The sequence below is a fragment of the Ovis canadensis genome, chromosome 2 (assembly GCF_042477335.2).
Source record: "Ovis canadensis isolate MfBH-ARS-UI-01 breed Bighorn chromosome 2, ARS-UI_OviCan_v2, whole genome shotgun sequence".
NCBI classification, from domain to species: Eukaryota; Metazoa; Chordata; class Mammalia; order Artiodactyla; family Bovidae; genus Ovis; species Ovis canadensis.
Window position 1 is genome coordinate 91,415,123 of NC_091246.1, and position 14,224 is coordinate 91,429,346.

Here is a 14,224-nt window from a genome sequence, read left to right on the forward strand (position 1 = left end):
AACCATTTAATAGTAGGACTAAGCCATTAACTCAGATGGTAAATAATCTGCCTACAATGCATGTGACCGAGGTTCAAACCCTAGGTCAGTAAGATCCCCTGGAGAAGGATATGACAACCCACTCCAATATTCCTGCCTGGGAAATTCCGTGGACAGAGGAGCCTGGTGGGCAACAGTCCATGGGGTTGCAAAGAGTTGGACATGACTGAATGACTAACAAGACATTAAATATATAATAAGAGAATAGTTTTTGGAACACATTTTAGTGGATTATGAAACCACACACTAAGCTTCTTATTTTTTCCTTTAAATTTGGTATTAGATTGAGCTAATAATTCATTTCAAACATTTGTGAATGATTAAATTAAAACATATTTCTTCCAAGCATTGCAAAAAATAGGTTAAAAGTACTTGGTCTTGAAGGGTAGATCTAAGTAGTGAGGGCTATCTAATATAATTCTTTATATAACAAATGCTGGAAAAATACTAAAAAAATATGAAAGGTGAGTTTTTCATCATCTTCAAGTTAGCTGATTTATATTAACAAGGACCTGCAGTTTTCCTTTAGCTTGTAGTTTATTTAACACTTGGCCAGAGACATCTAAAAATATCGCACGTCTGAAAAATTTTTTGAGATCAGTAAAGATGAGTTCATCTGCTTCACTGAGGTGTGAACTTAATTCTGTATCTGGAAGAATTTTAGACTTCTTAATAATACCATGGAAGCTGTCACAAAGGCCATAAGTAAAATATTATGCAAATGTTATCTTTTTCTTTGAAAATTCTTTTTCTCCAAAGCCAACCAAAGCTGAACAAACTTAGGTGATGGTGTGACTTGAGCACAGAATCAGTTTGATGATGGTTACATTATCATGGTGCCTTTCTCTGTGGTCTGTGAAAATGCAAACTCTCCCCTCTCAGCTTCTTAATCTTTAGGGTGACACTATCTACACATAACTTTTGTTTACTAGTATTGGAAACTTGTTCACTGGTGAACTTTGAGAAGTGCATTAAAACAGTCTAGATGAATGTGTGAGGAATATAGTTTGAATAAAACAAGATTATCCCTTTCAGGGTTATATAAAACACAAATTCATTATCCTTCCAGTAACAATAGATTAATATTTAATGACACCATCTATCTGGCAGGGACTAAAATTTAAGACTAGGCCGTATGAGATCCTGAAAATAGACTGCAAGTTTCTTTAAGGATATTTCAAACTGCTGGGATCGATGCCACATATGTATATATACTAATCTCTCTGTGTATGTATACATATATATGTATATATATGCATACATACATGTATATTTGTCAAAGGAGTGTCTTGTTATTTATTTTATTCTCAAGAATAAAATTGTGAGGTATTCAAACAAATATTTTGAGTTGGCAAGCAGTGATAAATATTTCCCAATAAGTAATCCCTTTAAAGTAACAACCAATCTTAAATCTCATTAAAACTTTCACTTAGATTCTTAGGAATAATCTTGGTTCAAGGAAAATACATATGCTGATTTAATCACAGGACTGTTTTTTAGTGTGATCCCAAGACTACCAACTCAGCGTCACTTGAGAGCTTGTTTAAAGTGTAGATCTCTGGGTCTCTGGACCCCATGCCTTTTCTATTGACCAAAATTCCTGGGTGGCCCCTGCTATCTGAAATTTTAGTAAATGTCCTAAATGATCTTATGCACTAGAAGGTTGAGACTGTTGTGTTTGAGGATAGTCTCTGGGGACTCAAGTAATGTGTCTCCCTCAAGGAAGTAGCAATGTCAAGGTTTTCTGTTTCTTATAGTCCTGAAGGCAAATGGCAGTCTTTTTTTTTTTTTTTTAGGTGAAGAGAGAGAATTAAGCTGGAAATATTATCACCATAATTCTTAATAATCCCCTCCCGTTCCTTATCATCACCATCCTTATAGCTGTTATCATTTATTAAGCATTTACCATATGCCAGGCACTGTGTTAATTGCCCTTCAAACATGATCTCACTTAATCTTACAATGGGTTTTATGATTGCCAGTTTACAGTAAAGGAAATGGGGGATTCATTTCATACCACTAGTACAGGACAGGGCTGAGAAATAAAGCGTATGGTTTCTAATGGTGGCTTTCAAATGATCGTGATAACCTAAAAACAGAACTAACTGGGTGGAGGAGAGAGAGAAATGACATTTGTCAAGCACTTTCTGTCAGCCAGATATTTTGCATGTATGGTTGTATTTACTACTCTCAACAAACTGTGAGGGATCTTGTTATTATCTTCACAGTACAGATGTCAAAAACGAGACTCGACAGATTCACCCAAAGTGCCCTCTAATAGTAGATGGGCGCAGATAAAACTCTTTGTCTTTTCTTTTGCTCTCCCTCTCCACCAAACACTAGCTCTAGGTTAAGAGTCAGATTGCATAGGTTCAAAGCTCTACTCTGCCATATATTAGTTCCAGAATATTTGTTATTGACAAACAACTGAATTGCTCTGTGCCTCAGTTTCTTCATCTGTAAAATAGGGATAATAATGATATGGATGCCATATGGATTTTGTGAGGATTAAATATTTGTATAAAATGAGAACCACTTAGAACAGTGCCTCATATAAATCCAGCACCCTATAAGCATTAATTACAATTATTAAATGTTGAGAGAGGAAATTAGATGGCAAGATGGAAAATGGCCAATTTTGGGAAAACAGAAAATCAGTGGTTTCTAGGTTTTTTTCCTCCCACATATTCTAGTTGGAAAGAGTAAGTTGTACTTCATAACTTGTTGAGCAGGACTAGGGTAACCAGGGCTGGAAGAAATCCTTGCAGAGAATGGGTGGCCATGATCACAATTAAGGAAAGAGATACTTGGCAGGGGACACTGCACTGGCTTTGAGCTCTTGTTTATGAAAAGGAGGCTGAGCAGTCATTGCAAAGACTCTAGTTTGATCTATTGCTTTTACTTTAGAAGCCAACAAAATCACGATCATCACTGGAAAAATTTTGCAAATGAGGCAAAAATATATTACCCTCTATTTGTATAATGATAGGGAGCTTATGTATGTCCCTAGAATACTGTATGGTTTTGGCCTTTATACCTATAGGAGAGTTTAGATAAAGGTAAGATCTGAAGGGCAAATAAAAAAGGAGATGATTATGAGGATTCCTCATCAGACTTCAATCTGCAGACATAAAAGTTAAGAGGACAGAAAGAAATCACAAATGAAACTTATCTACAAACCAGAAATGGACTCACAGATATAGAGAACAGACTTGTGCTTGCTTAGGGGAAGGGGAGGTAGAGGAGGAATGGGTTGGGAGTTCGAGATTAGCAGATGCATACTACTATATATAAATATATAGACAACAAGTTCCTACTGTATAGCACAGGGAACTATATTCAAAATTCTGTGATGTACCATAATGGAAAAGAATATATATATATATATATATATATATATATATATATATATATATATATATAAATGAATGTATATATATATATGTATAACTGAATCACTTTGCTGTACGTCAGAAATTAACATTGTAAATCAACTACATTTCAATTAAAAAAAAGATGAATGAGATTAGATACCCTACATCCATCCATCCATCCTTAGCTAACTGTGTGCTAGGCATTGTATTAGGTACTCAGTTCAGTTCAGTTCAGTCACTCAGTCATGTCTGACTCTTAGGTACTGGAGGTGTAATAATGAGAAAGCAGTCATGCTTTCTGCTCTCACCGAGTTACAGACTAGTGTGGAGACAGATGAATGCCTATCACAGCATAGTATAGTGAGTGCTATGGAAGCAGCACTCAAACCCATGATCTATATACAAGTGGCCTTTCCAAAACTTAAATCTGATTTTGTTATTCCCTATTTGAAATCCTGCAGTGGCTCACAGTCCTGGCTTCAAGGTGAAATCCAAGATCTATTGCACGACCTCACAGGATCTTTCATTGTCTGCCTCTTGCCATTTCTCCATCCTCATCTAATCTCTCACCCTGATGTTGGCCCTGTCTCCCTCTTCTTCCATCCATTCACAGGGAACTATCTGGAGTTATTTAAAGACCTTGTTATTTCAAGACTTAAAGACTTAATAGTTTTTGCCACTGACTTAATACTTTTTGTGACCTCTGCCCTCCTCCATCTGGCCATTTCCAGCTCACTCATTAGATTATTCTACTATTATGGCTCAAGCACCAAATAGTAAATATAGCATGCCAGTATCTTTATGGTTTGTTGAGAAATTGGCTGTTAATGGGCTTTACCTGATTGCTCTAACAACCCTCCCTACTCCCCTGCCCCACCCCTTGTTAGAGTTCATGTCTTTGCTCTCTGGCTTCCATAGCTCCCTGCATTTTCCTTTGCCTTGCTGGGTTTGCAGCGTTTGTGGCCAGTACAGTGCAGAGAGCTGACTCAGGTTTCCACTTTTCTCGGCTCATGCGGTCAGACACAGTGCTGTGCTCCCATCTCAGGCCATCAGGAGTTTCTGTGCTCTTCCCCTGCTCATTCTTAATCCTGCTAACTCTTTTTGCCTTGTGTATACATGATGATGGGGTCAAAGTGACAGTAATCTACCGGGCATGAGATGGTGAATCGGCTGTCTGTACTGACTGAATCACTGGGCAGCTCCTGATGAATCTGTTTTCCTGCCTACTGGGTAGCTTCAGTAAAGGCAGTGGGCAGATAGGGACCTGGGAATGGGGAACATAGTGGTTAAATTGGGGCCATTCATATGAGAGTTTAAACTTCTCAGGTCATCAGCTCAGGTACAGATGCCTGAGAAAAAAGTCAGAGAAAGGGAGAGAGGACATGGGTAATCTGGGCCATAATTAAACTTGCCAACAAAATGAAGGCCTATATATCCACATTTTATAACCTTGTACTTATAATCTTATCATTTATGTGATCAGCAAAACGGAAAGAACTACTTCCAAAGCCCAAACCACCTCCTTGTACTGCCATCTCTTGATTTCTAAACAGACATTGCCTTCAAAAAAAAAATGCAAATCTTGTTCCATATCTGAACCAGAGTCCTAAAATGGAAACGGTTTGCAAATACAAAAGTAATCTTTTCATTTAAAAGTGAAGGCTCTCTAGGGAGCGTTATCAGTCATTGGTGAAAAACCAGTAGGACACAGCAGTACTGAAGACTTAGTAGTCTGCTGTATGCAGATTTCTTCTGATTTCCAGGTGAGACCTTTGCAAATTGTTGCGATATTCCCCCCGCAGTTGGTCTTTCATTGTTTTCGTCAGTAGTTTCTTTGTAGTTCCCTTTTGAAGGAGGTGAGGCTGTGAGTCAAAACTTTAACCTTTTGCTTATAGTTCAGAATTGTGATGTGAAGAATAAAGTCTGTCTTTCAACCTACCTGTCTACTTGATTGGACTTCTTCTGAGCAAACTTAGAAGTTCACAAAGCCCCTTTAGTTATTAAGTGAATAAAGCAACATTCAGAACAGTGTGTGTTTGTGTATATATGTGCCTCTTTACACATATATTAAAAACACAGTCCCTTGTATGTCAAAAAGAAGGGGAAATAATATTCAGTTTTATTGCTTTTGTGTGTGTTAATAATAAAATATGGGATAAAGTAAAATAATAAAAATACAGGAAAGATTTAAAAGAAACTATTAAAGGCACTTACTGACAGGGGTTGGAAGTAATGATATCGCAAGAACTGGGTGTGTATGCATTTTATTTAATCACACTGATTTCTGGAACATGGTGTATACCACTTTCTTCAAAACTGAAGTAAAATAACGGGAAAGCAAAGTCCTTTCAGTACTAAAACACATTAGTGGTGTGTTTGTTTTCAGGGGATGTTACATCTGTTCAGCAGTGTAGAGTGTTCCAATCACTCTAAAAAAAGTTGCTGTGTTCAGAGTGCCAACCCCATGCTGGTGCCTTCAGGTGCTTGCTTCATTTAATCTCTTCAGCAGTCCTTCTAGGAAGCTACTAATGTGCATGTTTTTGCACGAAGAAACCAAGCCTTGAAAACATTAACTGACCAAACTGAGATCAGAACGTTTAGGTATCAGAACCTATAACCAGCATCTTGTGATTTCAGACCCGGTGTCTGTCCCCTACACTGAACTGACCACACCTCCACTATTGCAGTTGTGATGATTATATCCAGGGTCCAAAGTACAAATCTATTCAGTAAACATGTATTCAGTGCTGACCATGGACTAGGCAGAGTGGCAACCCCTTGTGATTCAAGAAAAACAAGAGGAGTGAAGATAGACAAGGAAACAATGGAGCCTAGTACGAGGCAAAAAGTGCTTTCAATGGAGTTAAGCACAGAGGGTGGCATCCCAGAAAGAACTTTTGATTGAACTGTGGAAGCTCATGGCAGTTTTCCCAGAGATGAGTCTTGGAGGACGCAGGGTATTTAGTCAGGAGGAAAGGGGTCAAGTGTCCTCCAGGCAGAGGGAACAACATGTAAAAAAACACACAGTTTTGAAAGAGCACTACCTCTTTGAGGAATTCAATAGTCAACAGTTGGGCATGCCTAGAGCATAGAATGGTGGAGAGAAATTAGGCCAGAAAAGGAATGAATCTTATAAGTCGCACTAACATATTTGAACTTCATCCTGTAGCAGTGGGAGACCATAAAGAATTTTTAATAAAGGAGTGAAAAGATTAAACCCAGAGCTTAGAAAAATCACTCTGACAGGAGCCTATAAATTGATTTTCTGTTTTAAAATTTTTATTTGTTTATTTTTGGCTTTGCTGGGTCACTATTGCTGTGCACAGGCTTTCTCGCAGTGAGCAGGGGCTACTCTTTGTCATGGTGTGTGAGCTTCTCATTGTGGTGGCTTCTTTTGTTGCAGAGCATGGGTTCTAACCCATGTGTAGGCTCAGAGGTTGTGGTGCACAGGCTTTTGTTCCTCTGAGGCATGTGGAGTCTTCCAGGACCAGGGATTGAACCCATGTCCCCTGCATTGGCAGTCACATTCTTATCCACTGTAGCGCCAGGGAAGTCCTATAAATTGATTTTTAACTTCTGAAAATTGAAGTACAATTGATTCACAATATTGTGTTAATTTCAGTTGTACAACAAAGTGATTCAGTTATGCACATACATATATGTATACATCTATATTTGGGGGTTTCCATGATAGTTTATTATAAGATGTGGAATACAGTTCTCTGTGCTATGTAATAAATCCTTGTTGTTTATCTAGAGGCTATGAAGTGAAAGGCAGCCAGGTATGATGTTGGAGAACTGGTTGAGAGAAAGTTATATATTTTATTGTTTCTGCATATATGTATATAGTTAATCATGTTTTCTGACATTGGGATGCATCCTACAGTCAATGGTATGTCATAATTTAATTGGCAGTTTTATTTTCTCTCTTACTGGCCCCCAAACACCAATATGTCTTACCACTGATGGGTCTCAAGTTAGATGAAATATACTGGTCTAGGCAAGAGGTAATTAAGGGTCCTACCCATTTTCCTGGCTATGGGATAGTAAAGAGGGGAAATAATTGAGTGATATTTAGATTTTGATGTGGTGCTAATTATTTATTAAGTAAAAAAAGAAATGTGCCGAACACTACAAGTTGTGGAATAAAAGGTAGGTGTGTGTGTGTGTGTGTGTGTGTGTGTGTGTGTGTGTGTGCTGGGGGTAGAATACACACACACACACATTTCTGGAGATGCATAAAATGTCTCAAGAATGATGCACAAGAAACTAGCAACATTGCTTCCAGAGAGAGGCATTGGGTGGCTGAAGGACAACAGAAGAAAAACTTTCCACTGTGTTCCATTTTATACATGTATTTTGAAGTATAATATATGTATTATGCTCTTGAAAGATTAAAAAAAGAAGGTGCTTGATAGGAGAAATTGATGAATTTATTGACAGAATGGGATATGAAATAAAGGAGAGAGAATGTTTTATATTTTATGTTTTATTCTTTTAATGATTCTCTAGGCTTACTTTTTAAAACAACTTTATTGAAATATGACTTATATACCATAAATTTATCCATTTTAAGTGAACAATCCAATGATTTCTAATAAGCTTACTGAGGTGTGTAATCATTCCGACAATAGTTTTAGAACATTTTCATCCTTACACTCATTTAATTAGTCCCCATTCCCATCCCAGCTCCAGACAGCCACTCATGTCTGTTTTTAAGGTTTTACCTTTTTGGGGCATCTCCTATAAGTGGAATCAGATAATACAGGGTGTTCTGTGTCTGGCTCTTTTCACTTAGCATAATGTTTTTTAGGTTTATAAATGTTACCATGTCTTTCAGATGTACTTCATTCTTTTTTTGTGGCTGAATAATACGCTATCATGTGATATACCACACTTTGTTTATCCATTCACCAGTGTGTAGGTGCGAAGTCCCTTCAGTGGTGTCTGACTCTTTGCGACCCTGTGGACCATAGCCCATCATGTTCCTCGGTCCCTGGGATTCTCCAGGCAAGTATACTGGAGTGGATTGCCAAGCCCTCCTCCAGGAGATCATCCTGACCCAGGGATCGAGCCTGCATCTCTTACAGCTCTTGCATGGGCAGGCTGGTTCTTTACCACCAGTGCCACCTGGGAAGCCCCATTCACCAGCAGACGGACATTTTGGTTGTTTCTATTTTTGGGCTATTATTAATAAAGCTATTTTGAACACTCATATTCAAGTCTTTGTGTGAGAGTATTGTTTCACTTCTCTTGGGTAGACACCCAGGAATAGAATTGCTGTGTTGAGTGGAAAATTAATATTTAACTTGTAAGAAACTATCAAATTGCTTTCCAGAGAGGCTGTATCATTTTACATCCTCATCAACAACGTATGAGGTTTCTAGCTTCTTCACATCTTCGTCAATACTTGTCATTGTCTATCTTTTTGACAGACACGATCCTAATGGGTGTGAAGTGATACCTCATTATGTGTTTGATCTGCATTTCCCTAATGACTAATGATTATTGAGAACATTTTCACATGCTTGTAGGCTGTTTATATACATCTTCTTTTATGAAATGTCCATTTAAATCTTTTGCTCATTTTAGAACTGAGTTGTCTTCTTTTTGAGCTGTTAGCATTCTTTGTACCCTTAACTTTAATTTGACTAAAGATCCTTGTCTGCCAGTAAGGAGACTCATTTCTCTATCCATTCCTGAAAATCTTAAATTCCTATACCTTCTAGAGGGCACTTCAAGAATTTCCCCTATTTATTTTTAGATTATTTCCAAGAGAACACAGGGATCATTCATGAAAACTGGTCACAACTCTTTCTCACTGCAGACTCAATAAGAATTATAATATAAATTTTTGTATTACTTTCATTTTGGTAATGCTTCCAAAGCTCTTAACTGTCTTCATAATCATTTTCACAGTCAGACTGAATTTAATCTAGTTGAGCTATGTCTTCCTTTGCTGTGCTCCAGAGGACACTGACTGTATGGAATTAGGAAACAGATTGCTCTAGAGATGTGATAAATGATCACAGAAGTAGCTACCTTTAGTAAATTAAATATAGAGGCCGTGTCAATGTTAAGCTATATTTCAGTTTTATATCTCATGCTTTATCTGACTTATTAATCCATTTAGTAAAATATATTTTAATGCTCTGTGATAAAACAATCACCAAAGAAGCCTTTTGATTTTTAATTCCCCGTGATGAATAATTTTTTTCTTTTATTTTTCCTTCTGAAGTAATTACACATTGCAGAGTCTCTACCACTAATTCTCTTAAAATCTTTCTCTCTCTCACATATCTCCTAGGTTTCACATGGTCAGGGGTATAAAAATTCCTCTGCCTACACCAAGGGTGGGAGAAATTTTGAATGCAAGTGGCCTAGGCTGGTAGGCCAGATTCAGCAGGAGAAAAAAAGGTCCTGCTCTTAGATTTGTCTTAACTGGTCTGTGGCACATGCTTTAAATACTGTAAGGGTCAATTGGCTCCAGAGGCAGCAACTGGCCACTTGTAGTTATAATTCAGACCTAAAGCATATTTGGTTGGGCCCACAGAGAGCAGTTTGCCTGTTTGATTTTTGAACCAACCTTTAAAATGCAGGAGATTTAAAATAAAAAAGGCAATAAACATGAGAAGATCTGGCCATACTGGGCTTATTTTCACATACTACCAACTGGATGGATCTGAGTGATGTGCTGTACTTCTTTTGGCTAGGACTTTTGTTCTCGGTTTCCCTGCAGACTACTTGCACTTTCTCTTGTTTCCCTGCTTTGAGACAAAAGTTCTAGGGGCTGCTAAAAGAGAGTTGGACTGTGAAGAAAGCTGAGCACTGAAGAATTGATGCTTTTGAACTGTGGTGTTGGAGAAGACGCTTGAGAGTCCCTTGGACTGCAAGGAGATCCAACCAGTCCTTTCTAAAGGATATCAGCCCTGGGTGTTCATTGGAAGGACTGATGTTAAAGCTGAAACTCCAATACTTTGGACACCTCATGCAAAGAGTTGACTCACTGGAAAAGACTCTGATGCTGGGAGGGATTGAGGGCAGGAGGAGAAGGGGACGACAGAGGATGAGATGGCTGGATGGCATCATCGACTCGATGGACATGGGTTTGGGTGAACTCCAGGAGTTGGTGATGGACAGGGAGGCCTGGCGTGCTGCAGTTCATGGGGTTGCAAGAGTCAGACATGACTGAGCGACTGAACTGAACTGAACTGAAAACTAGAATTTCCCCAACTAGACTGCTTGCTCATTTCATTATTTGTATGATTCCTATAAGGCATTTGTGTTTGTAAATGTATTTGTTTTCTATGGATGCTATAACAAATAACTGCAAACTTGTTTCCTTTAAAACAACATAAATGTATTCACAGTTCTGCAGGCGGAAAAACTGAGATCAGAGATGTTAGCAGGGCGCATGCTCCCAGTGGAGGCTCTGGAGGACCTTTTCCTCACCTCCTCCAGCTTCTGGCGGCTCCAGGAGATTCCTGGCTTGTGGCTGCCCCTCCTCTTCTGCCTCCATCTCTGTAGAGCCTACCCTCATCTCCCTGTGTCTCTTTTCTGTATGTTTCTTACAAGGATAGTTGTCATTGGATGAAAGGACTGCCTGTATCACCCAGGGCAATCTCATCTCTAGAGCTTAACTTTTTCCAAAAGAGCTCATATTCCCAGGTTCCGGGGATTAGGATGTGGTCATATCTTTTCAGGGATTATAAATACCACTACGGTAATCAAACTAGAAGATCCTGGAGGACATTCAAACAGGATGGGGAGTTAAGGCTGGTGCCATCTATCAGGATAAAGAAATGGAATGAGAACAAGACTGTAGAGAGCATTTCTGCCTCAGGTCTCAATGTAACGAGGGAATCAGACAGACTTAAATCTGGGGTACCTACCCTTCAGCAAGTTGAATTGGCAGACTCTAAGTTTCAGAGATTCATCAATTTCACCTTGGCTTAACTATACTAGTTTAATTGTCTGCTTGACCTTGGCAGTGATGATGTTAGCTAGGTGATGATCTACTATCTGTGTAAGCTTTCAGTTGCCTAAAACTATAACTCATTGAAAGCGAAGTGAAGTGAAGGGAAATGAATCCTCTCAGTCGTGTCTGACTCTTTGTGACCCCATGGACTGTAGCCTACCAGGCTTCTCCGTCCATGGGATTCTCCAGGCAAGAATACTGGAGTGGGTTACCATTTCCTTCTCCAGGGGATCTTCCCCACCCAGGGATCGAACCCGGGTCTCCTGCATTGGAGGCAGACGCTTTAACCTCTGAGCCACCAGGGAAGCCCCAACTCATTGAAAAGGTAAAACAAATATGATGAATATTTTAATTAACTTACAACCAAGTCTCTTTTTTTCCTGCTCAGCAGAAAGATGGTGGGAGAATAGATGTGAAACTAGGTAATACATAAAAATATGTACTCATAGACTAGTTCCTGGGGGGCAGGCAGCTCTGCCACATCTCATGAGCACCAGAAAGCCAATCCTTGCAGAAGGCTCCTAGTTGTCTAATTTCTTGGGGTCATAGAAAGTTAGAGTATAAAGGGCTTCAGGGATAGTTCTGGAGGCTTCAGTTGAAACAGTCAGAAATATGGGGAAAATTGAGGCAGATTAAATGTGAGGAGTACAAACTGCACACAATCTGTCTAGGATCTAGAATTTTTTCTAGTGCCTATTTACAGATTTCTTGGTATTTCACTTCTAGAAAATACTTGTATGAGTGTGTGTTAAAGAGGGATGCCTGGGAAACCATACTTAGTCTCCCCAACATCCAGACCATCACTGGGCAGTTATATTGAAATGCCCAGACACACATAGCTGGGAGAGTTTAGCATTCTCCTGCAGAGAGTTGGTGGGGGTTTTCTTAGCTGGAGCATGGTAACCAGGGCAGCGAGAAGCCCTGGAGGCTGGTCAGAGGCTAACCCAAACAGCTTTGCTTAATTCTGGGCTACTGCTGGGGGCTGGGGGGAGCGGCTGGCAGAGAGAGGCGTCTGACATTCTTGCCTGCTGACATCAAGCTGCAAAACTGCTGCCCTCTGGTGAGTCAACGGCAAAAGGCCCACATCGTTCGAGATCAGCTGCCCAATCAGAGAAGATGGTGCCACACCTCAGAAATCTTTCCAACCCTCAGCATTCTGCAGCCTTCAAATAGTTCCTTCCAGAGAAAGAATGCAGAAATGATTAAACTCATAAGCAGCATAGAATCTACAATAATAATAAGATAAACTCCATGTTTACTTTTAAAGCAATTTAGGACAGCCAGCACCCTGGTTTTCACTCATTTTAAAAATATTTAAACTTTTCCTTTTATGCTGAGGCAAGAGGGCATACTGAAGGACCCACTGGGGCTTTGAGGTCTTTTGGATATTAACATTGAGATGTGCTGGAATGACATTGACATCCTTGGCTGGCACTGTGGGAACTCAGCCAGTGTATCTAGATTTTTAGCATTAGAGTTAGAATTTTATGTATACATTTGTATATATGTAAATTCTATGGTGAAAATGAAAATTAAGTGTAGACTGTCTCTTCTCATCTTATTTTTTAAAAAGTTATTTATTTTATTCATTTGGTTGCATTGGGTCTTAGTTAAGGCTTGTGGGATCTTAGTTTTCCAACCAGGGATAGACCCTGTATCCCCTGCACTGCAAGGGGGATTGTTAACCCCTGGACTACCAGGCAAGTCCCCTCTTCTCATCTTATTAATCAAGTTTGTGTTGCTGTTTGGTAATTTCTCTCAATTTCTCTCTGTTGAGCAGAAGTCAGTGGGGAAATACATGCACGAGGCCAGAGGTGAATTATTTGCTTAGTGCAGCACAAACCTGCTTGTTGGCTAAGAGCAGAGTCCCTTCCACAGTGTTGCCACCATATGGCACTGGCATATTGTGGAGTCCATAAAAGGGACTGACATTGTAAAAGATTAACAGGTTTTATTTGGCAAGGTCAGGTATCTGGATGGCATGCTATAAAATGGTTAGAAGAGGGAAGGGAATCTGTAGCTGGAGGCCACCTGAGATTTTGGCACTGGCTTTCCTTACAGTCCTGCCATCTGATTTGGATTTCAGGGGTAAAAAGTTTTACTTAGTCAAGTGAGGATGCTCTCTGCATGGCCGTGGTACTACAGCGACACTAGGAAGAGAAAGAAGAACTGGACTGGAAGAAAAGCATGCAGTCAGCACTGGGACTGCTTCCCACAGGGTGGGAGATCTCTATCAATTTTTCCTCTCTGACATGTGGACAAAAAGAGTTGAAGGGAGGCTAGATTAGACATACTCACTCATTTGTTCATTCATTTATTCAATTAATAAAAATATTTCTTGCATATCCTAGGTGGCAAGCATGAGAATACACTGTTCTTATTCAAAAGAGGAAGCAGAGAAAGAAATAGATAATTACAATTAAATACATTTAGTTCTCGAATAACAGCAACATGTATTGAACTCATGTATTAAATACCAGGAACTTTGCTTGGAGCTATAAACCCTTATAACACCAATATAGGGGTTTGGTCATTACTTCCTTTTGGAGGATCAAAGGTTGAAGAGATTAACTCCTACAGCTTGGAAGCAGTGAACCAAAAAATTTAAGCTTAGATACTTTGACTTGACACTTGGTCCTTAACCACACATTTCCAGATTTGGGGAAAGATGACTAAAACTACAACAAAACTACCCTACAATGACTCTTGAAAGCAAAATAACTCTCTAAATGAGGATATAGGTGGGCTGGCTGGGGCATTAGGGGCCAGTGGTGATTAGTAGGCAGAGGCAGCTGCATATCTGAAGGCCATGGGAGGTGTGTTGTCAGGGGAA

General features: G+C 39.3%; 1 non-coding gene across 1 annotated transcript; it reads right to left on the bottom strand.

The window, feature by feature from the left end:
* Window positions 1-11,624: 11,624 nt before the first annotated feature.
* TRNAW-CCA (transfer RNA tryptophan (anticodon CCA)) lies at window positions 11,625-11,696 on the bottom strand. The gene has a single exon. It is a non-coding gene; the product is annotated as a tRNA-Trp (tRNA).
* Between the last annotated feature and the right edge of the window lie 2,528 nt (window positions 11,697-14,224).